The 23,817-nt window shown below is 44.1% G+C and overlaps 1 protein-coding gene across 2 annotated transcripts in view; it reads right to left on the bottom strand.

The window, feature by feature from the left end:
* The window catches only part of ASTN2 (astrotactin 2), a 912,541-nt gene that overhangs the window by 286,679 nt on the left and 602,045 nt on the right, over positions 1-23,817 (bottom strand). The gene's annotated exons all lie outside the window — the stretch shown is intronic.

Here is a 23,817-nt window from a genome sequence, read left to right as displayed (position 1 = left end):
TGGCCACCTGCCCCAGGTAATGAAACACTTGAGTGGAGGAGAAGCCAGGCTTGCAGTCCAAGTGCAGCTGGGCTCTTTCCCCACAATACACCTCCTCTTTAAGGCTGTTTCACCTCTAGCTTCCTGTGATTCTATACGTAAGATGGCCTTGGTTATTGGAGAATTGGGGTGTGGGGGACTGAGGAATAATATTATTATTCTCCAAGTCAGGCAACAGGGAGTGCCACCCAGGAGGAGTGGTGGGTCTGTGCAGAAGGAGGCAGGAGGTTGGGGAAAGGTGGCAGTGAAACTGACCAAATGCAGAACTGGTCTTCCAAGGAGGCTAATGAGATGTAATCCTGAAAAATCACTGTCTAGTAAGCCTGGTGTCATATTTAGTAAAATAATTGGACAGATGTGCCCAGAGGAAATCTGTAAGCATTCGAGGGATAATGGAATAGTGAGTGATAAGGAGCATTGGGGGGTTCATGCAGAACAAATCATCCTGGACAACTTGATAGCTTTTCCTGACAAAATTACAGAATTAGTGGATGAAGGAAGTGTAGTAAAGGTTATGGATCTGAGCTCCAGCAAAATACTGAATAGCGTCACATGTGATATTCAGCTTGCTAAATTAATTCAAATTGCCTCTGATTCAAGCTGCATTGTGTGGATTAGTGCTATTATTGAATCTGGCTGAAGAACAGAGCCATCAGGTGCTGATAGATGGTGCTGCTATAAGGGCCAGGGCCAGAGACCTCCTCACCCCCACCTGTGGTCTGGAAGGGAGTGTCAGAAAAGCCACTGGGAGCCCAGGCAGAAACGCAGACATATTTAAAGCAGTGGAAGACTCTGGGTCATCAGGAAGAAAGGCTGTATTATAGATAATTTGATTATCACAACCTCCCTATGGGGCAGATGTTATTACCATCATCATCTTCATTGTCATCAACTGTCATCAACATAATTTTGTTTATATGGTCAGAGAGGGAGTGGCTGGCTACATAGACAGGAAGTGGAGGTTCCTAGGTTCTAGTCCAGGTGGGTCTGATTCTAATGGCTGGTGCACTTTCCTCTATGCTCAGTCATTCTCAAACTTTGCATGCTTCAGAATCACCAGGGATACTGGTGGGATGAAAGGAGGCTTGGGGGAAGGTTGCTAACGCACAGACCACTGAGTTCCACTCCCAGAATTTCTGATTCAGTAGGTCTGGAGTGGGACCCAGGAGTTTGCATTTCCACCAAGTTCCCAGGTGATGCTGAGGTTATTAGTCTAGGGATCACATTACGAGAACCACTGCTCTAACCCAGTTCTTCTCAGATACTAATTTGCATATGACTCACCTGGAGATCTTGCTAAACTGCAGATTCTGATTCAGTGGATCTTCTGGGGGATGGAGGATTCTGCATTTCTAATAATATTCCAGGTGATGCCCATGTTGCTAGTTTGCAACCACACCTTGAGTGGTATACGCCTATGCCATGATGCTGGGAAATGAGAAATCTAGAGAGACAGGGCCATAACTTAAGAAGCTACCCTGGAATCCAAGGTAGAGGAAACAGAACAAAGAGGAAAATGAAGGACATAACTTGGGAGACCTGAGTTTAAATTTAAAGACAAGGAAGGCCTTGTCTTCCTTTGATTTACTTTATGATTGGAGGAATTTCTTTAATTTCTTCAGTTTGCTTATTTTTAAAGCAATAATCTTATTCTTATAATGTTTATTATTCTTTAATGCCAAGACTTTCGTCTGACAGTCAATTAAAAAACGTTCATAAGGAAAATATTTGGGGATGTCTCAGAACACTTGTGGAAGACATGCCGCGTGGCATTGCCCAACATTCTTGTGTGGGAAGTCATGGATAAAAGAGTTCTCAGGATGCAGTGCTAACTCATCTCTCTCTCCTCTGATGACTGGCTATCCCTCCTTCCACCTGCAAGTAGAACCCAGTATACTCTCCAATGTCGAAATTTTCCCTGGACTCATTCATGGTACTGTTATGAGAGTTCTAGAGTCACTCCACTATCAAACTTAAAATAACATATACTCCTCTGCTTTAAGTATCTCGCTATGGTATGCAATTTATTGCTGCTTGTCTAAATTCCTGTAGGATTTTGCACAGCAAAGGAAACCATAAACAAGACAAACAGACAACCCTCAGAATGGGAGAAAATATTTGCAAATGAAGCAACTGACAAAGGATTAATCTCCAAAATTTACAAGCAGCTCATGCAGCTCAACATCAAAAAAACAAACAATCCGATCCAAAAATGGGCAGAAGACCTAAATAGACATTTCTCCAAAGAAGATATACAGATTGCCAACAAACACATGAAAGGATGCTCAACATCACTAATCATTAGAGAAATGTAAATCAAAACCACAATGAGGTATCACCTCACACCAGTCAGGATGGCCATCATCAAAAAATCTACAAACAATAAATGCTGGAGAGGGTGTGGAGAAAAGGGAACCCTCTTGCACTGTGGGTGGGAATGTAAATTGATACAGCCACTATGGAGAACAGTATGGAGGTTCCTCAAAATACTAAAAATAGAACTACCATACGACCCAGCAACCCCACTACTGGGCATATACCCTGAGAAAACCATAATTCAAAAAGAGTCACGTAACACAATGTTCATTGCAGCTCTATTTACAATAGCCAGGGCATGGAAGCCACCTAAGTGTCCATCGACAGATGAATGGATAAAGAAGGTGTGGCACATATATACAATGGAATATTACTCAGCCATAAAAAGAAACGAAACTGAGTTATTTGCAGTGAGGTGGATGGACCTAGAGTCTGTCATACAGAGTGAAGTAAGTCAGAAAGAGAAAAACAAATACCGCATGCTAACACATATATATGGAATCTAAAAAAAAAAAAAAAAGGTTCTGAAGAACCTAGGGGCAGGACAGGATTAAAGATGCAGGCATAGAGAATGGACTTGAGGACACGGGTAGCAGGAAGGGTAAGCTGGGACGATGTGAGAGTGGCATGGACTTATATACACTACCAAACGTAAAATAGATAGCTAGTGGGAAGCAGCTGCACAGCACAGGGGGATCAGCTCAGTGCTTTGTGTCCACCTAGAGGGGTGGGATAGGGAGGGTGGGAGGGAGATGCAAGAGGGAAGAGATATGGCGATATAGGTATATGTATAGTTGATTCACTTTTTTATAAAGCAGAAACTAACACACCATTGTAAAGCAATTATACTCCAATAAACATATTAAACTTTTTTTTAAATAAAATAAAATTATAAAAAAAAATAAGTAAATAAAGTCCAGTAGGAGAACAGAAGGGGCTTCAATCTAAACTCTTGATTAAGTGAATTCACGCCGCAGGAGAGAGGACTTTTTGCCCAACCTCCTCTTGAAGCATTGGGCAAGCTCACAAGAGAGAAACCCAAAAGGGACTGTTGTAGACTGTTAGGTACAATAGGAATGAAATGGTTCATGATTGTTGTGATTATTATTATACACTAAACACTAGTTACACTTTAAACCTGATACTTAAGGACCTTGTAACAAACAGACCCCACCCCACATAATTTCCTGGCCTCAGTGAATTCCTACCATTCTCCTCATCATCTCTGTGTGCCCTCCCCACCTGCTTCTCATGTTTTCCCTACCATGGCCGCACCACAATGCCTAGCACAGTAGCAAATTTAAAATATTGATTTATTTCTTAACATTCCTCAAATTCCAGAAAAGACAACAAGTTTTGCTCAACTCCCAGCCTCATTTTTCCATTTTCCCAGAATGACACAAATTTCCCCCAAAGCCATGTGCCTTGTATGGCTCCCCTTCGCCAACATTAAATCCAGGTTCCTCCCATATCCACCTGGGGTCAATACGTAATTTATTCATTTGCTTACCTTTTCATTCAGTCATTCCCTCAATAACATTTCTGCCCTCAGCCATTCTGTCATCTATCCCAGCAATTTTTTTTTCATCACTTCACTAATCCATTCATGGATTCGTTTATTCATGCATTTATTCTCACATATAGTCATCTATATATTAATCATATTTGAATATATATTCATATATATTCATGTATATATCCACTAATTCATTCCATTTTTCATTCACATCAGTTCTCTCATTCAGACACTCATTCATTCACTCATTCGTTCAATTACTGGTCATCCACAAAATTCACTGGGTGTTCACATGGTCAGGATCTGCCTTAGCCATTGATTCATAGAAGATATGGCCTCTGCTCTTGAGAAATTCACAAGCCAGTCAAGAAGACAAAGAAGCAAACATATAATTGCAAATACTGCATGACCAGGGGGTGCAAGGAAGGCAGAGGAAGGCATGAGGTTGAGAAGAAAAGTAATAACATGCCTGGGCTATTAACTACATACCTAGTAGTCTGCATGCATTTCCTGGTTTAAATACTCCCTTCCTTTCAAAAGATGATGAAACAAAATTTACTTAGTACACAGACTCAGCTGAGATCTGAGTGCAGGCATTCTCTTTCCTCTCCCCAGGCTCTTAACCGCTCTGCTGCATTCACTAATAATATCATCCGTGGCCTTAGTTTAGACTAGCGTTTCTGGGGAGTGATGTGGGAAAAATCAAATTAAAAGTGTGAGAAGCAACTGGAAAGTGAGGAAGTGGAGACTATATGCTATACATTTCTATCAAACTTAAGACAGTCTGTCCTTCAAGGGGAGGAGAGGAAAGAGTGTAACCGAATAGGGGCTGAGAAGTGAGTGCTAGACAGAGCCTCAGAAGAATCTCATTCATCAGGACAAGCATGGCTATGACTGCAGGTGTCTTCCACTGTCTTCCCTTAGGTGACCTCATTCTTCTTGCCCCCAACACGACTGTGAGCTGTTCTATTTACTTCTGTAAATACTAGGTCTTCACATAGGGCTTGCCATAATACAGTTGCTAAATTAATACCTATACAATGAATGTCAAACGCTCAACAATGGATTCACACATTGCCCAGAATTGTGCTTTACAGAGAGGAGGAAAGAGCAGGTCAGCTGGGTGGGATTGCCCACCAAGCAGTCAGCATAACCAGTTGGGTCTTGGAAGACTGGTGATACAGAGGGAGTGACTGTGAGAGCCAGGAAAATAAGCAAAGTCAACACTGATAAAGAAAGTACAGGTTCAAATACAGGGAAAAAATGAATTCAAGTATAAGCAGGGGGCAGGATCAAAGCTGGGGACTGGAGTAGGTGTATAGGATTGTCTTAGAGTAGACTGGACGCTGGCCATAGAAAAGAGGAGCCAGGGAGCGAATGTCACATGCCTACAATATTTGGGTGGTTTGCACAAGTTCCTGGCAATTTGCATTGGTTCGGGAGCCCCAGCAGAAAAAAAATACTCTTACAAGTGTGGAGAAAATAAAGGTTTTAGCTCCAGCAGGGTGGGTTTTATTAGAACTGTTAGTAGTCTGCTGTGCAAAATGCTCATTAGAAACTCACTGGGGCTCTCAAAAGCGCTGCACATGTTTAATCACTGTCTTCCGTTTGATTCCTCCATGGGTTTCTTGACCCTGCCTGAGCATTGGATCTACTAAAGGTGTGTAGAGAGGGATCGCTTCTGGCTCACCTGTCAATGGAGTCCAGGGCCAGATACCTACAGTTCACGTCCCGCATATTGCTGAAGGGAAGAAAGGGACCCGGCAGGTGGTAAATTGTAGCAGGTGTTTTGACATGTAGAATTTTATATTACAACAGCCAGAGGAACCAGAGGATCAGATCCCTCAAGTGGCTTTTACAGGTTCACACAGCTGGTCAGTGGCAGAATCAGCATTCACGCCCCAGTTGCTCTAACTGCGAAGCCTGCACCCTTTCCGGGACTTCATGCTGCCCCCAACAATGGCACTGCCTTTCTAAGAGGAGGGATTTCTCACTTCACGTTGGCAACCTAGGATATGGGGAAGGGAGAGAAGGAGGGGGCAGGAGGAGAGAGGGAGAGGAGAAAGAATCATTCCATGCCAGTTTCAGACTCGAAGATCACTCTCCGGCTGTCAGCTCGATCACTGTGGAGTTTTATTAAGGAGCAGAAGTCATGGAAGAGTGAAGTGACAGATTTAAAATTAACTTGCCCAACTCCCCATCAATATTGTGACAGTCCCCAAGTACCAGTTCAGCGACCCAGTGCACCAACTTGACAATATTAATATAACTTTGTCGGAACAAAAGCTTCCCCTCTGTCTTTCCAAGAAAAGCTAATTTGGGGGAGACAGGCATTCTTTGCCTTTTTTGGCACCTCCGTGACAGGTCCCTTTGGGCCAAGCCAGGAGTGCGAGTTCCATAAACTTCCATTCGTCTTCCATCTTTCTGGGGATTGCCACCCACAGCAGGATGGCAAAGACGGGCAGAGAGGTGCTTCCCCCCTTTAGGGACCTACTAAGTGAATGAAGACCAGGAAAGAGACCCCCCCACATGCTGGCCACTTTCTGAACAACAGGTTGAATTCCCTTTAGTCTTTATATTTGGAGCAATATGCTCTCTGTACCAACTCTTATCAGCTCACCATAGTCTGTTCCCTTCTTTCCCTTCACCTAGTAACCGCTTACTCACCCTTCAGTTTTCATCATAAACATTACTTCCTGAGGAGCACCTACCTGGACTCCTAATACCCCGTGTGGGTCCCAGGTGTTTGCTCTAAGAGCACCCTGACTTCCAAACGTCACAGTGCACAACTCGCTTGATTGAATTTCATTTGAATAAGCATCTTTCCTTTGTTATCTATGAACTCAGTAGGTAGAGTGACTATATAATTTATCATCTAATCCAGGTGACTTTTGTCCAGGGATAAATGCTAAAGTAGACAGGACTCTGGGACAACAGGCATAAACGAGAATTGCCCGAGTCAAAATGGAATGTATGGTCACCCTACAAATATGGGTACATGCGGCCACTGTCTGGCTCTCTCTGTATCTCCATCACTTAGGACAGTGATTACAATTTATTAAGTGCAGGATATCTGTTCAAGGAATGAATGAAATGGGTTCTTTTTAAAAAGTAGTCCTAATGACAAGCTTACAGAACCTTTTCTGATTCCTTCTTTCCTCTCTTCCTCCCTCTCTTCCTTCCCTCCCTTTCTTTTCTTTCCTCCCGCCTTCCAACTTGTTAATCACTTCCTATGCATTAAGGCCTGTTTATTTTTCTCACTGGGCATACAATAAATAAACATGGTTTCTTCCTTGAGGGTGAGAAGGAGAAATAAGTAGCCAGTACTAAGCATCTACCGTGGGTCAGCTGATTTAAACACCACATACTATTTAACCACCTGGCCAATGAGGTAGCTAATATAATCACCTTGTACAAATGAGGACAATGAAGTTCAGAGAGGTCAGGTGACTTGACCAAGGTCACACAGCTAATAGCAAAAGGGGCTGAATTCAGGCTGAATTCAATTCCAGGTCTGCCTGAGTCCGAAGCCACAGTCTCATCATTAAACTATGCTACGGCCTCAGCTTCACAGAGGAAAACGGAAATATAAAGGAGTACAGGGTGTAAAGAATGAGGGAAGTTCCCAGTCTTGGGTGGGCGTAAAAGCTACTCTGACCCACAAATCTCATATACTTTACCCATAGACTTTAAAAACTAAATTAGCTTGTAAGTTACAGCTACCATTCGTTGAGACCTTAGGCATGTAGACACTTTGCTAGGTCTTGGGGACTTAGCGTGAACATTCAACAATGGTTCCAGGCCTCATTTCAATAGGGAAGGTAGACATTAAATAAAGAATCACACAAATATTAACTTATTCGGGTATCTACAAGTATTTCAGAGAAAAAAGGGTACAAGGACCAGACATAGGATTTTTTTTTTCATTACATTTTCACAGATAAGGAAACTGAGGCTGGGTGGTTGAAAGACCAAGACCACATCGCAGAGAGCTAGGATTTGAACCCACTATGTTGCCCTTTCTCCCCCCATTTTCTTCCGAATAACGCAATCATAATCCCATCAGTGGAACAGAGAGATCCCTTGCCACCACTTTCTAAGCTCTGTTACCTCCGTGTCTTTGTATGCAGAATGGATATAACACTGGTTCATCTCCATAAACTTGTTGCAAGATTAAAGAAGATACAGCATTCGAAGCACTTCACAGAGTGCCTGACCCACAGATACGTGCTCAGTAAATAGCAATTATTATCATCATTAATATTATTAGGCAGTGTTGAATTATTGACTAAGATAATTTGGTGGTCGATCACACACAAAGAACGTCCTGCATTGTTAGTTAACTTTGAACGTGGATGTTTTTATAACATTCTCCCTGTCCCCTAGTGCCACCACCATCAAGTCCCTCAGTCTAGCACAGTGCTACGGAGGGAGAGGAGTGTGTGACTCTGTGGTGGAAGGGATGGGGGAGATGGATATTTGAGCACGGGTTTGGAGCCAGACTGCCTACATCCCAGTCCTGGCTCCACCATTTACAAGCTGGATGACATTAAGAAAATGAATGTCACACTGCTATAAGAACTGAGCAGGTTTAAACGGGCAGGACTAATCCCGGCTTCTCCTCTTATGCTACTGGGGGCTCCTCCCCAGCCTCCTGTGCTGGTGGCTCTTCATCCCTTTGACCTCCAAGTACAGGAGCCCCTGGGCTGGGGCCTTCGGTTCTCCCCTTCTCTAGCTCCTCCCTGGTGAACTGGTCTCTTCTCATTACTTTTATACCATCTATAGGCTAAATAATCTGAAATGTGCATCCAAATCTGGTCTGCCTTCTGCTGGATTGTATATCCTACTGGCTTTCTGACTTCTCCATAAGGATATATACGTTAGACATAACCAGATGGTGGTGACTGAAGCAGGGTGATGAGTACCTTGGGTTTTATTACACTATTGTCTATTGCTGTAAATGATGGGGATTTTTCATAATCAAGTTAATTTTTTAACATGGTCACAAACAAATTTCTATTTTTTTTTTTTTTTTTTTTTTGCGGTACATGGGCTTCTCACTGTTGTGGCCTCTCCCGTTGCGGAGCACAGGCTCCGGACGCGCAGGCTCAGCGGCCATGGCTCACGGGCCCAGCCGCTCCGCGGCATGTGGGATCCTCCCAGACAGGGGCACGAACCCGTGTCCCCTGCATCAGCAGGCGGACTCTCAACCACTGCACCACCAGGGAAGCCCACAAATTTCTATTTCTACCCGCCTCATTTATGCCCGCTTCTACTGTGGTCCCTACTGTCTCCATCAACGGTGCTTCCTTCTGTCCAACTGCTCAAGCTAGAAGCAGGGAGCCTCCCTTGCCTCCCTCCTTTCTTTCCCCCATCACTAAATTCTGTTGCTCTACCTTGAAGATACACCCGGAACCTGTCCACCTCTCACCATGCGGACACCTACAACCAGGCTACGTTGTCTTTCACCTGAGCCACTGCAAAAGCTCAGAACTGCTTTCCCTGCTCCCACCCTGCCCGCTGAAGTCTATTCTTCACACCCCAGATGGAGTGGTCTTTTAAAAATATGAGTGATATTATAGCCTTCTTCTGCTCAGTCCATGTGCTGGCTTCTTCCTCTTCTCACTCAGAGTAAAATCCAAGTACTGTACTTATGTGACTCATAGGACCCTGTACAAATTGTCACACTGCCCCTCTTGATGTCCATTACCTTTGTATTTAGAGCCTTTTCTCCTACCATTCGCCTGTTCTTTCACTACTTTCCATCCACCTCTGGGCTCCTTTTTGTCCACGGAACATGTGAAGGTTCTGTGAACTTACTGTGCCCTCTGCCTGGAAGCTTGTCCCTGCATATCTGCAAGACTCACTGCCTTACCTGTTAAGAGCTTTGCACAGATGTCACCTTAGCAACGAGGTCTTCCCTGTCCAGCCTAGCCTCCTCCTGCTTTCCTCCATAGTGCATACACTTGACATAGTGTATATTTATTGACTGATTGTCTTCCACACTAGAATACAACTCATGGGGCCAGGGTTTTTATGAGTTTTGTTCACCTTTGTAGTCCTGGTACCCTAGAACCATGAGGGGCATGTAATAGGTACTTAATAACTATTTCTGATTGAATGAAGATACAGTGGTACCTGGTGGGAGGTAAATACCGTGTATGTTTGTTATTGCTATTATTGTTACTATTACCACTACTGTTACTTTTATTGGGACCAGGCTCCGCATAATTCTTATCTTAGTTTTCTCACAACAACGTGATGAGATGTAAGGATGTTTATTTTACCTATGAAGAGATTAGGCCAAGAAAAGTGACATCCCCTGTGTGAGGCCCAAGCGGTGGAGTCACCCATCTCCAAAACCCAGGTCGCTCCATCTCCCTGGGGCCCCTACTTTTTCCATGGTGGCATGGAAACCCCAGCACTAGAATGTTCTGTGTCATTACTGAAAAATTTGTTGTCTGTGGAGAGATCTTTAAGAGATATAAATAAGTGAGGGTGGTGAAAAACAATATATTTTATGCACCTTTTGGGAGAGAAAGGGGAGAATGCTATTTAAGTTTATTTGCTTGAATTTATATAAAGAAACACTGGGAAAATACCCAGTAAATGAATAAAACTGGAGAGGAGGTAGGAGAAACGGAATACAGAGAAACAGGGAGAGGAGTACCGCTCCTCATTGGGTGTCTCTTATATTGCTTTTGTTCTTGAACTTCGTAAATGGAATGCCTATAAGAGTCAAGTAAAACAATCAGCCTTCCAATGTCACGGCCAAGAGGAGCCTAAGGAGACAAACTAAAGATAAGGTAATAACTAAGGCAGCTTAAGGTTTGCCCAGCTTGGTCAAACTTCAGGCAAGCTTCTTCCCGACTCCAGGTCCCTGACCTCCCTTTTCTTAGAGCATTTCCTTTAGAAAACTTGTCACTATAAATTCCTTCTCTGCCCTGTAACATGTTAATCTTTTTAAAAGCCTCTTGCCAGTTTTATAACCCAGGGATGACTTTCTCAAGGATCTGGGAGCCACCTCTTTGAATGTAATCATCAATGAAGAAAGCAGAGAAATACATTTGCAAGTTCAGACATCACTGCACTGTGTGGGCACATCCCACTGGTCCACCTCCCCCGAAGTCCTCCAGGACCTTTCCGCTCCCATAGCCCAGCATTAAAAATCCTTTGTTTCAATGGAATTGAGTCCAGACCTCCCTCTCCTTATTGCAACAGCCTCGAATAAAGTCTTGCTTGACTGTTTGACATTGTCCAGTGCCATTCTGCTCTAACAGAGCACTGGATCAGATCCTGGAACAGAGAAAAAGGACACTGCGTAAAAACTAATGTGAATAACTGATTTTATTCAAGGTTATGGCAATAGGATTGAGAGGTCTGAACTCAATTTCATTGAAACAGAGAGCAGGAGGGGTTTTTAAGGCTGGGCTGAGCAAGTAGAAAAGTCCTGGAGGGGGCTTCCCTGGTGGCGCAGTGGTTGAGAGTCTGCCTGCCGATGCAGGGGACACGGGTTTGTGCCCTGGTCCGGGAGGATCCCACATGCCGCAGAGCGGCTGGGCCCGTGAGCCATGGCCGCTGAGCCTGCGCGTCCGGAGCCTGTGCTCCACAACAGGAGAGGCCACAACAGTGAGAGGCCTGCGTACAGAAAAGTCCTGGAGGACTTCAAGGGGGAGGTGAACCAGGGGATATGCCCCACACAGTGCAGTGATGTCTGAACTTGCAAATGTATTTCTCTGCTTTCTTCATTGATGATTACATTTCAAAGAGATGGCTCCCAGGTCCTTGAGAAAGGAAAAAAATTAAGAAACACAGCCTTAGATAATACCAAGGAGAAGAACATTCTTTTCTCCTTTACACCAATGTTTGACTCTGTGAGTCTTGTTCAGCTTGCATCTCCAGAACTTGGCACATAATAAGCACTCAATATATATTTATTGGTTGAATCACAAGGCTGAAGGAGAATTTAATTGCAATTTAGTTTAATTTCAAGCTAGGTTTCTTCCTCCTTTGCAAGTACGGCTGCAAGATGCCTGTATAGCTTCTGGGCTTGTATCTTTCTGGTGTCTGGGTCCTCACTAACTCCTTAGAAGTAGTTTGCTAATTAACAGAAACTTGGAAAGGTATCCCTTGGTGTAACTTTAGTTGTCTGAGTTATGAGATGGCAAGGAAGACCAACCCCTTTATCCTATTTCTTTCCTCTTACTCTAGAAAGCATTCAACACAAGCTAAATAGATTCAAGGTCACAGCACTAGGACACTCGCAGAGGATGGAGAGGTGGCCGGCTGACTCAGGGATTAAGGTTCTTTCACAGTGGTAAGGGATGCACTGAATGCCTGCGTCATAGGCTCCCGGCTTGTGCCTGCTAATTAATTAATTGCCCACTTAACGGGCACCTCTGAGCATCTTATGAGACATAAAAATAAATGCTCATTTTGGACTCTTAAAAGCCACCTTTGAGGTGTTCCATTACATTATCAGTAATAGTAATTTTTCAGTGGTGATGTTACATAAAACCCCAGCCACTGCCCTTGGAGTTTTCTATATTAATTCACATCTAATAAACTGTGATCATATCTTTCATTAGAATTGTTACTAAATACATTTCAATTCAGGGCATCTCCCTGAAATGGAAATGTTTCCCTAAAAATTAATTTTCTTGATTCACATGCATAGGCTTATTAATGGGAGCTTAGAATAGACTTACTTTTTCATTTCTCTGGAAGGAATACAAAGAAAGTAATGCTGGTGAATTTGCATCTCACATGATCTCAAATGTGCCAGGACGCACACTCCAGCACATAATTTTGGAGTAAGTGGTATCTCACAGACGCTCAGATTCATGTTAGGAAAATGTCACTAACATTTGCACATGTCTTTACACTTTACAGAGCATTTTAACCTGACTTTTCTCATCACCTCTCCGCCCCCACACCATAATTCTCCTATGGGACTGGTACTATTACGTTCCCTGATTTAGTGATGAGCAGACTGGGCTCAGAAAGATTAGAAGACCCTGCAGAGTCTTACAGCCAGCAATGGTCCCATTACTGCGGTGCTTAAATAACCCTTCCTGATTGAAGGTCCATCCTTCATCATGGTTTATCTCTACAATCCCATCCCCTCACCATCTTCATGCTCTTACTTGCCTGGAGTACTCTCTCACCTAGCTAACTGTTCATCACATCCTCCAGGTTTCAGCCAGCATCTCTTTCAAAAAGTCTTCCCTGCTGCTCACCACACCAAGGTTGGACCAGTGGTCCATCCACATCAGAGTAGGGACCTTGCCTATCTCCATTTTTTTCATCCTCAATGCTTAATACATCAGAGGGGTTATTTAATGAAAACTTGTTAAATAACAAATGAGAGTAAGTGGTAAAGCCAGGCCTGGAACCTCTGACCTCAAGTGCAGTCTTATGGTGACATCCCATTCCCTCTTGTAATTAACAGAACAACAGTAACAACAAACGACTTCTGAAGTGTGATTTCTTCAGAGAGTAATATACAGGCATTGCCTTAGCATAATGCAAATATGGTAAATTTCGGTGCTGTGGACTCCATTAATTAAGATGTATAATGCTTGGCTAGGGGCTAGTCTGGCTTGTACCTTTGGAGTGTTTATTTATAAAAGAGATTGCTAAGCACATTATTACATTAGCAGTGTAAACAAGATCACGGTGGGGGGGGGGCAGGTAATGGCAGAAGACATTTAAGAGGACAAACCGCCGGAAGTCACTTTGGAAGCACCCATTATGAACAAACAATCACTGTGCTAATTACAATTGCTCTGCTAATTACAATCTATCCTTATCTGCTCCAAAGGTTCCCTCCAGACTCTTCCTTCTGAGTGCTTAGACCTGCGTGAGTTACTGTCTGCGTTTGAGTGTAATGAAATTGCGGTTCCTTAAAAAAATGTCTCTGCTTCAGATGCCTCCATGATTCCGATAGGCTCCCGACTCCGAGAGAAAGAATGTAGTCAGGGATTCTGAAGACAGAAAATTAAAAACAAAACCAAAAGGAGCGGGGGGGGGGGGGGGGGGGGGGGGGGGGGGGGGGGGGGGTTAGGTAGAAAACTGAGAAGAGAAGTGAAACAGACCTGGTTGGTTACCTTTGTTGTTTTAGTACCTTTTGCGGACTCCAGTTACATCTTTAGGTTAGCTGGAGAACATTCAAAGTATGCTGTGTATAATTTGTTTTCCTCATAAAATGACCATGCTTGGTATATTCAGAGATGTGAACACTGAGAACAAAATGTTTTTAAAAATGAAGTAGCTATTTTTCTTTCTTCTCTTACTATGATTAGGGAGGGAGATTAGAGAGTCCTTGTTTAAAAATGGATTACAATTCCCTGCTCCCCGCAAAAATAAATAAATAAAAAGCATCTTTCACTAGGTCTTAATTTTACTACTTTCCTTCTGTCCCCAATTAAACTAATGAGCGTCGTCGGTATGAGATTTTGGTCTCAGCGCTTAAGAAAAATAAAGCTTCACCCAGACCAATGTCCCCTCCCAAATGGATTTCTCACTGATTTTCTAGGAGTCTGCCTTCCACCTTTGATCTAATGCAGACTGTAGCCCAGCTCTCCACTGCAAAGTACCTTCCACAGCATCGACTGATGGCTGGAACTGTAGTGTGGGCAGATGGAGGAGGCCATGATCTGGGCACCCAGCTGCAGCTTCAGGACACTAGAATCAGGATAGGTGCCTCCCCAATCGGTACTGATGCTCAGTGTTCTTGTACCCCACAGTGAGCCGAGCAGACGAGTGGATGCAGAGAACGAATTGTGCTACATTATGCGCTAGGGGCCTGTTGGATTGCAGGACAGCACCGTCCGCCCCGGCTGCTGCAAATCCAAAGCCGTCTCTGCACTTGGTCACTCTGAGGGGAGACTCCTCTGGGACACCATGGTGCCCTCGTGCCACTGGACTTGGGACTCAGTTGCTGTTTTCAAACAGGCACGTGGAGGGGAAACCATCCTTTTCCATTCTCAGGCCCAACCTGGGCTCACATCTAGCATAAAGTTCAGTTTAACACTTTGCTATTCAAACTGGTCCTCAGACCCAGGATTTCATTTGAAATGCAGAGTCTCAGGACTTACCCACCACCCACTGAACCACAGCCTGTATTTTAGCAGGATTCCCTGGCGATCTGTATGCACATGAGAGTTTAAGAAGCACTAGTGTATTTCACGTGTATTGAGTTCTGGCTCTAAGCAGAGGTATGGACAATTCCTACCTTTAGATAGAGGTTTTGTGTACAATGATGATGATGAGCTATTATTTGCTTTCCTGCTCTTTGAGGATCATATGGTTTTAGACCACATGCACACGGCACTTTGGATGCCACACCTCACCTTTCTGAGCTTCAGTTTTCTCATGTAAGAAGTATGATAGGCAATCTGCTCTGTCCACATGTGTCATGGGAGAAACATCTGCCTATGCCCCTCAGAAACAGACTTCAGAAAGAAAAGAAAAAATAGTTTTACAGTATCAGTCACGCTTAAAGGTGTTGAGGAAATGTACCAGAGGATGTGATGAGTTGATAAGAGGGGGAGGAAATCAGGAAAGGCGGAAGGTGAGCTAGACTGATGTGAGGTCCAGAAGGGCCTACAGCTAAACCTTCATTCTGTTTGGATGGACATCCTCTTTGATTGGTCAATGCCACTTCTATGCTCATCATTAAATATTTTTAATATCACCCTAGAGGTGGTAGATTAATATAGTTCTGAAACTTTTGGATCTGGGCCCAGGTTATCAAAGTCCACATAGCCCACATGAGCATCTAAATGTCACATTGCTAATTAGATGTATTTCACTGCAGGTCATTCAGACGAAGGGGGCTACCCTATAGGACACAAGTGATACAACACATCAGCGAGATTATATCTTTCCAAAGGCTGGGATAAATACTCCCACAAGAAGGTGACCATGGCTGCTGCCCCATCCCACATTGCTGGCTGAGCTGTCCACCTCCAACAGACCCACAGAGCAAGAAGAGCTACATTCCTGTCTCTCTACCCTGGGCATTTCACCAAAGCAATGTATTCACCAAAACATGTGTTAGTTGGAGGAAGTTGGGAGGATGACCATGACTCCAGTCCAGAGATGAGATCTGGGGGAATGCAACAGAATACATCTTCATTAACCATGTGGATTCTAGAACTACAGGGAGAGGAATACAATTGATGGAAAAGAAAACAATGTTTACTGAAAGCCTACTGATCTAGGACCCTTGCTTATTAGACTGTTAAATCCTTACCATAGCTCTTTGAGGCTATTTTGGGGGTAAAACCCACTTTATAGTTGAAGATATTGAGGTTCAGAGAGATGAGGGATTTGTCCAAACCCATACAGCTAGGAAATGGCAGACGTGGGAATTTGGACCCTGTTACTTCTGATGGTAGCACCCTGACAGCTTGTGTTGGGTCACAGCCAAGAATGGGATCAAGTTCCTGCAGAATCACGCACATAAGGATGGCCTTTGCCTAAGATTCCTCCTTAGTGATTGACTTGGCTGCCCGCTATGGTACCAGGATCCTCCCTGTCTGCTGAGAATAGGGATGAAACAGGGGCCAATCTCATTTAATCACCACAACACCACCAGGAAGTGGGTCTTGTTATTATTCCTAATTTAGAGATGAGGAAAGTGAGCTTAATGAGCTAATGTGCCCAAGGTCAGACAACTGGTTAGTGGCAAGTTAGAACGCGAACTCTAGAGCCTCGCATCTTAGACATCAGGCCACTCTATCTCCAAATTGCTGGATAATGTGAACCACCTGGGAATACAGTGGAAATTCACTTTCCCAGGCCCCTTAACTGGGGAAAAAAAAAAAAAAAAAAGATTGGTGGGTCTTGGCATAGCCCTAGATGATTCTTATGATCAGGTAGGTAGGAAAGGCTTCACTAGGCCCCTGGCCATGGCAGTTGAGTAAAAAGAGTGCTGTATTCTAGGTCAGAAGCCCTCAGTCTTTGTCTGAGCTCTGCCCTCACTTTAATATACAGAAGAGACAACAGAAGTCAGAAGGGGGGAATGGCCAAGAGTGGTAGAAGTGGTAGAACAGGAATGAAGAGTTTCTGATTCCAGGACCTAAGGTACACTGGACATGTTGGGTTTGACTCCTGTGGATGGTGTTAGGAAACCTTGGAAAAATGGACACACAGAAAGGAGACTCTTCACAGTCAGCCCAGGAGTCAGGACCCCAGGGAAAACTGCCCCCTGACTCCTGTGATCCAGCCTCCAACTTCTGTCGCTCAGTCCACTTCAAAGATCTCGCCACTGATCCCCCAGAGAAGGTAGCATGCAGCTGTGCTTTTAGGTGGTTAGTTGAAGATTTTGCCAAGAGCTGGAATATTACTACATAGAGAGGCTGGGAAAATCAAAAGCTAATGCTACTTTTGATTGATAATTTCTCCACTACCTGCCTCCTTTGCTTTCTTTTTCACAATAAGATCGTGGTATACTACAAAACACTCAGGCCTAAGAGTTTAGAAAAACAGCTTCCCTGCCTGGCTCTGCTGTTAATTATGGAACCTTGGCTTTGGTGTTACCATCTGTACAGTGTGGGAGTTGGATGCTATTTCCCTAAGCCTTCCAAGTGGATACAGAGAAGACCAATAGACTGGGGGTTGGAGGCCTGCCTTATTTATTTACTAGTTATATGGGATTTTAGGTAATTCACTTAAAAACTGTGAGCCTTGGACATCTCATCTACAAATCGAGGGGGTTGTACAAACTGTTCTCCAAGGTTCTCCCATCTATAAAGTCTATCGTTCCTTGGGATTGAATGAAGGAAACTGACAAGAAGAGAACAGAAGTCTAATTACAGTTCTCAGAGGTGGTGATACGAAGTAGGAGTATCCCGGGAGCCTGGGAGGCATTACTGTTAAATGGGCTTTGTTGTTAGACCCATGTGCTGTCAGTTTTTAGCTGTATGACTGTCAGGCTAGTTAGCCTAACATCTCTGTGCCTCAGTGTGGTAAACAGTATTGATGTCCCACATATTTCTGGGTCTCTGCTTCTCTGCACATAATAGGATTTCACGACTCAGCTCAACCCTTGGAGGGGCACCATGACCATGAGATTTGATTTGACCAATGCAGTGTGAGCAGAATGTCACCTCTAGGAGGAAGTAATGAGAGTCAAGTTCCTTCCCCACTATGACAGAGTTCACGGAAGCACATGGAAGATGATGCTCTGTCAGCCCAGATCCCCAAATACCAGGGTGAACAGAACCACTGTGATTCTGTCCAGAGCATGTGGTATGAGCAACACACACACTTGCCTGTGAAGCCACCGTGGTTTTGAAGTTGTGTGTCATCAAGACAAAGCTTAATGCAGTCTGGTTGACACACTCATTTCCTTTTTTGTAAAACCCAGTTGTTAAGAGCTACTTTGCAACAGGTCTTGGAAAGACTAAGTGAGAAAACGAAGTATGTAGTATAGGACCCGGCACATAAAAACATACACACATGATTGAAGTGTAGAAAACGGAATGATACAGAAGCAGCGTGTACAATTAACCACGTCCCAGGAAAGCAGCAGAAAAACAGTAGCTTTGGAGCAACTTAACAAGATGTGACTCAGGACCTTCAGCGGGGGAACAAGTGGGTGCCACAAGTGAAAGCCAGCTTTCCTCAAATCTTTAAAGAGAATCCTTCTGTCTCACCAGGCGTGGGTTGGTGGTGCCTCATCCTGAATCCCACGTCTTACCCAAGACCGTCCTCTTGTGCTCTACAACACGCACATCTGATAAGCAGACCAGACTGGCAAGCGCCTTTCTAGTAAAATTTTCATGAGCACCTTACATTCTTTGTAGGTCATTTGTGAAGGCCTAGGAGTAAATGTCTGTGGCTGGTAGAACAGTCTTCTTTTTGATGAGGCTTTTGCAAAATCCACCATTGTATTCGCTCAGCCCCCGTTCCCAAGCAGCTTCTCAGCGCAATTTCTGAGACTCCAGGCTCAATAATAGTTCTTGACTTATGTTTAAATCTCTACAATCTATAAGCGAAGTTGACCTTTCCTTCTTATAAAAATGAGGTAGGATGGATAAAGATGGGAGAGGGAGGGAAGTAAAATACAAATGAACAAACAAAACAGCAAATACCACCAACCTCTGATGAGTTTACCTCACTCCAACAGTCTGTGCCAATCCCCCCTTGATCAAGAGTTAAGGGAAGGGAATTCTGACGGTGATCCTGCATGGGTCATTAAGACCAACACAGTTCACAGGAAGGGATCAGAAACAGCAAAGCCTGACATCATTTACTGCGTTTGGGGGCAATTCAGAAGTGAGATCTTTGACTTTCCACATTTGCACAGAACTTGGCATTTTACCAAAGGCTTTTACGTGCATTCATAATCCATCTGAACACAACTCCTAATCCAGAGCTCTCTCCGGGCACCACCCAGTCTCTTAAAACAACCCTTCCTCCATCCTGGGAATAAATTATATTGTGACTTCAGTGTAAACTCTGTGTCCTTCTTTCTCTATCACTTTAGGTCCCTCCTTCAAGCCTTTCATCTTTCTTTCTTTTTTTTTTTTTTCTCAGTACATATATACATATATGTATATATACATGTATCTATTCTTTTTCACATTCTTTTCCCATTTATGTTATCACAGAATATTGGGCAGAGTTCCCTGTGCTATACAGTAGGTCCTTGTTGATTATCTATTTTATATATAGTAGTGTGTATATATCAATCCCAAACTCCCAATTTATCCCTCTCCCCCTGCCTTTCCCCTTTGTTAACCATAAATTTGTTTTCTAAGTCTGTGAGTCTGTTTCTGTTCTGTAAATAAGTTCATTTTACATATATACAATGGACTATTACTCAGCCATTAAAAAGAATGAAGTAATGCCATTGGCAGCACCATGGATGGATGGAGATTATCACACTAAGTGAAGTAAGCCAGACAGAGAAAGACAAATATCATACGGTATTGCTTATATATGGAATCTAAAAAATGATACAAGTGAACTTATTTACAGAACAAGGCTTTCATCTTTCACTCCTTCCCGACTCCCCTACCTTTCACCATCTACCTCCTTATCTCTTTAACCCTTGTCACTACTCTGTATCTCTTTAACCCTTTCTGTGCCTGGCGATCCCTCCTTCTGTACTCTGACTCTCAACATCTCCTCCATCCTTGTCTCTCCGCATGTCTCAGCTTTGTCCCTCCGCTTCTCCTTATCACTCTCACCCTGCCGCTGTCCTTCTCTGTGTCTCTCAGTGTGCTCCATACTTCATCTTCCCACACAGTGGGTAAGTCCTGGACTTGTCAGGGTCCTAAACGCCTCCACACGTTCCTCTCTCAGAGACAGGCTGCAGCCTACGTGCGGCAACCCGAGGAGATAGCCAGGAATGGGGTCAAGTTCCTGCAGAATCATGTACGTGCAAGTGGGCTTTGCCTAAGATGCCCCCTTCGTTATGAATTTGGCATCCCCAAGACACCTGAGTCCTCACTCTCTGCTGACAGCAGGGATGAAGCAGGTGGCTCGTCTTAGCACTCACTAGTATGGGGGTATGGAGAAGTTACATACATCCCCTGTAACAGAACCGGAAACCAAGAGAACACTGGTTTGGGAGTCACAAACTCAAACTTTCAGTCTCAGCGGGGCCCCAAATCATGGTGAGCACTGGGCAAGTAATATCCTTTCCTGGGCCTCAGTTTCTCCAGCTATACGATAAGAGGTTAGGTCTGAATTTTGTTAATCTTTAAGAGTTTGTCCAGCTCAGAGATTTGAAACGTGAGGCTTTTTTTTTTTTTTTTTTTTTGCGGTACGCGGGACTCTCACTGTTGTGGCCTCTCCCGTTGCGGAGCACAGGCTCCGGACGCACAGGCTCAGTGGCCATGGCTCACGGGCCCAGCCGCTCCACGGCATGTGGGATCTTCCCGGACCGGGGCAGGAACCCGTGTCCCCTGCATCGGCAGGCGGACTCTCAACCACTGCGCCACCAGGGAAGCCCACGTGAGGCTTTTTGGAAGCAGAAATCCAGGTTGCTCTTTCAGAGGTTCAAGAAAAGACATGAGAGGCAGACCTGTCTTCTATCAGCAGTTGCTAGGTGTGGGGATCCAGGTAGGGGCAGTGGGGAGTACAAAGCAGAGTTGTGACTGTCGCACAGCAGATTCTTTAGCTGGGAGAGAGTTTGAAATCCCAGGCCAGGCAGTTGTCAGGAAATGCGGCATATGGGGCTGGTGGGGTGCCTGCTAGCTACTCTGGAGGACTGGACCGGAAATTACTTGCAGGAGGAGAGCAAGGAAGGAGAAGGAGGCGGGAAGTGACAGCAGCCTTTGATGCCGAGAACCTTACAGGCCTGCCTTCTGAAACCTGAAGGACAAAGGAGCCGCAGCCTCCCCTTTATCTGGGGCTCAGGAAAGGAGACTTGAAAGAGATGAATTTAGATTCATCAGAAGCCATTCGCCTTCCCACAGAGGGAAGTCAATTGCCTTAGCATGTGGCCCTAAGAGGTGACATGGTCTGGGGACAGAAATAATTGCAAAGAAAGTTTAACTGAAGCCAAGGATGAGCGAGCCGAAGTGAAATGGGCTACTCTAATATAATGGTAGTCTGGGGAGTTTCCTACATCTGGAGGCTGTTGTCAAAAGATAACAGTGTGGTCTCTTCACTATACTGCTTTTCCTGAGCAAATCAGGGAAGATCGGCCCTAGCTATTCAGAGACAGCCCAAGATGGAAGGGCTGGGAACAATAAATAGAGTGTTTGAGGCAGAAGGAGGACTCCTGATGGGGCTTAAATTCTGTCTGAGCTTGCAGAGTTCCAGGTCAGCCTTTGAGGAGCCAGGCTCTCCTTACCAACCAGTCTGTTGGTAGGGGGAAGGCAAGCATGCTGGACAACCAGGAGATCTGAGTTTATAGGCTAGCTCTGCAATGACTTGCCTTGTGACCTTAGCCAAGTCCCTTCCCCACATGCAAATGAGATCCTGGGATTCCATGAAGTCCCTTCAGGATCTAGCATCTTACTAATCCAATTTGTATCCTTCTTTTGGACCAGGCTAATCTTCACACTTGAGAATGGGAACTAGTGCATTTGATCATTTATCACATGCCAGTCACTCTGATAGTTGCTATGAGAAATCAAACTACATAAAACAAGCAATGTTGCCATATTACAGTTACTAGTATATGATTAAACACTCCTTTTTAAAGATGAGGCAGTAGGACTATGCTTGTCACGGATGGGGCCAGGATTTGGAGCTGGGTCTATCTGGAGATTTTTTTTCCTGTCCCTCCCACTCCCCTCGCTTATCAATATATCTGGGCTTCTGCACGCTCCTTCCTGGACAGGAAGATGCCTTTATAGCTCTTATCTCTCCCAAGAGGCACTGTTCTTTGCCATCACTTCAAACTCCAGTTCATAAACCTCATCCTTTATGAAGCACTTTCTTATTCCTTCTAATTTCTTTCAAAAGTCTTCGTATGGGAACTCTGAAAACCACTGGCATCATTTGGAATATTTCTTTGCAAATTAAGTGTTCACATATTTGTTTCCTAACTGAGTGTGTGTCTTCTTGCAAACTTGTAAATTCCTTTCTTGAAGGCCAGGGACAATGAATGTTTTCCTTTGGATTCCATGCAGCATTATTCTATCCATCATGGTACTCAACACAGGGTTTCATAGACTATTAAAACTATAGAAAATCAGGACTGTAGAATATTAGAATTAAAAGCAGCTCATCCAGATTGCCCTTAAATTGCTCCGAAGTAGCATCGGCCTTGGCTTGAGCATCTGGGAGTTGGACGACTCAACTCTGCCATTAAATTGCTATGTGGCGGCCAGTACTTCTATCATCCTTGAATCCTCCCTCAACCTTACCCTTTGCCTGCAACTGTTCCCTGGCCCTTGTCCATTATATCCTTCAAATATCTCCCCAAATCCCCTTTCTCAATTGTGTCCCCATCATCCTGGTTAAAGCCACTAATATTTTCAATTAGCTTCCACAACAGACACCTAATTGACCCCATTCCACTGTCTTCCTTTCCACCCTCATTGCAATCTACTTCCGCACAGCTACCATGAAGTCAAAAGATACAATGCAATCATGACATATTCCCCTCTTTTAACCATTTAAGAGTTCTCCTCTTTGCTATTAGAATAAAGACTTTGCCTGCAAGACCCCCATAATCTGTCACTGCTTACCCCTCTGGCTTCACATCCCATATTTACTCAGCTTCAACCACACCACATTCTTCCTCTCCTGAAACCAACCAAGTTCTTTTCCTTCTTAGAATATCTGTCTCTGCTTGAAACCTTTTACAATGCTAGCTCCAACTCATCTTCCAGGTATTAGTTAAATAACACTTCCTCTGCAAGGTAGACTGTGAGCCTTACTGTTTTCTAATCCAATAGATGTACTCCCCCTCTGCCACGCACACACTCTACTCCAACTAAATTAGATCCCACTGTTAACTGATTACCTGGAACACTGCATCTTTACTTCATAATTCCTGCCACAAATTAAGTACTTAAGATTACACACACACACACACACACACACACTATATCTAAGCACCACAGGGTCTGAAGCATGGTACCTGGGACATAGCAGGTGCTCAAAGAGCAGGTGATAACTACATAGATGAATAGTTTTATGGAATTCACATTTTCATTCTAGTTCTATAAAATGGGAAGTGATAAGGTATGTTGGATTACAAGATAAGAGCAGGGCTTTGGAGTCAGCCAGATATACATCTGAATCCTCACTACCCCCCTCAGTAGATGGTGACTTTGAGAAAGTCAGTTTACCTCTCTGGTGTTGACTTTTCAACTGTAAAATGGAGGCTGTAGTATCTCAAAGGGTTTTCATTGTGAAGCTAAAATGGTACTACCCTGGCTCTTTTACTTCCTGTAAGGGGGATTTGGGAAAGTCACTTAACACTGCCACTTCTCATCTGTATAAAGGGGATGGCAAGAGCCTCTGCT

The sequence above is a fragment of the Delphinus delphis genome, chromosome 6, assembly GCF_949987515.2.
Source record: "Delphinus delphis chromosome 6, mDelDel1.2, whole genome shotgun sequence".
In the NCBI taxonomy this organism is placed as follows: domain Eukaryota; kingdom Metazoa; phylum Chordata; class Mammalia; order Artiodactyla; family Delphinidae; genus Delphinus; species Delphinus delphis.
The sequence above is the reverse complement of the archived record's forward strand: the minus strand, read 5'-3'. Positions and strand labels throughout refer to the sequence as shown.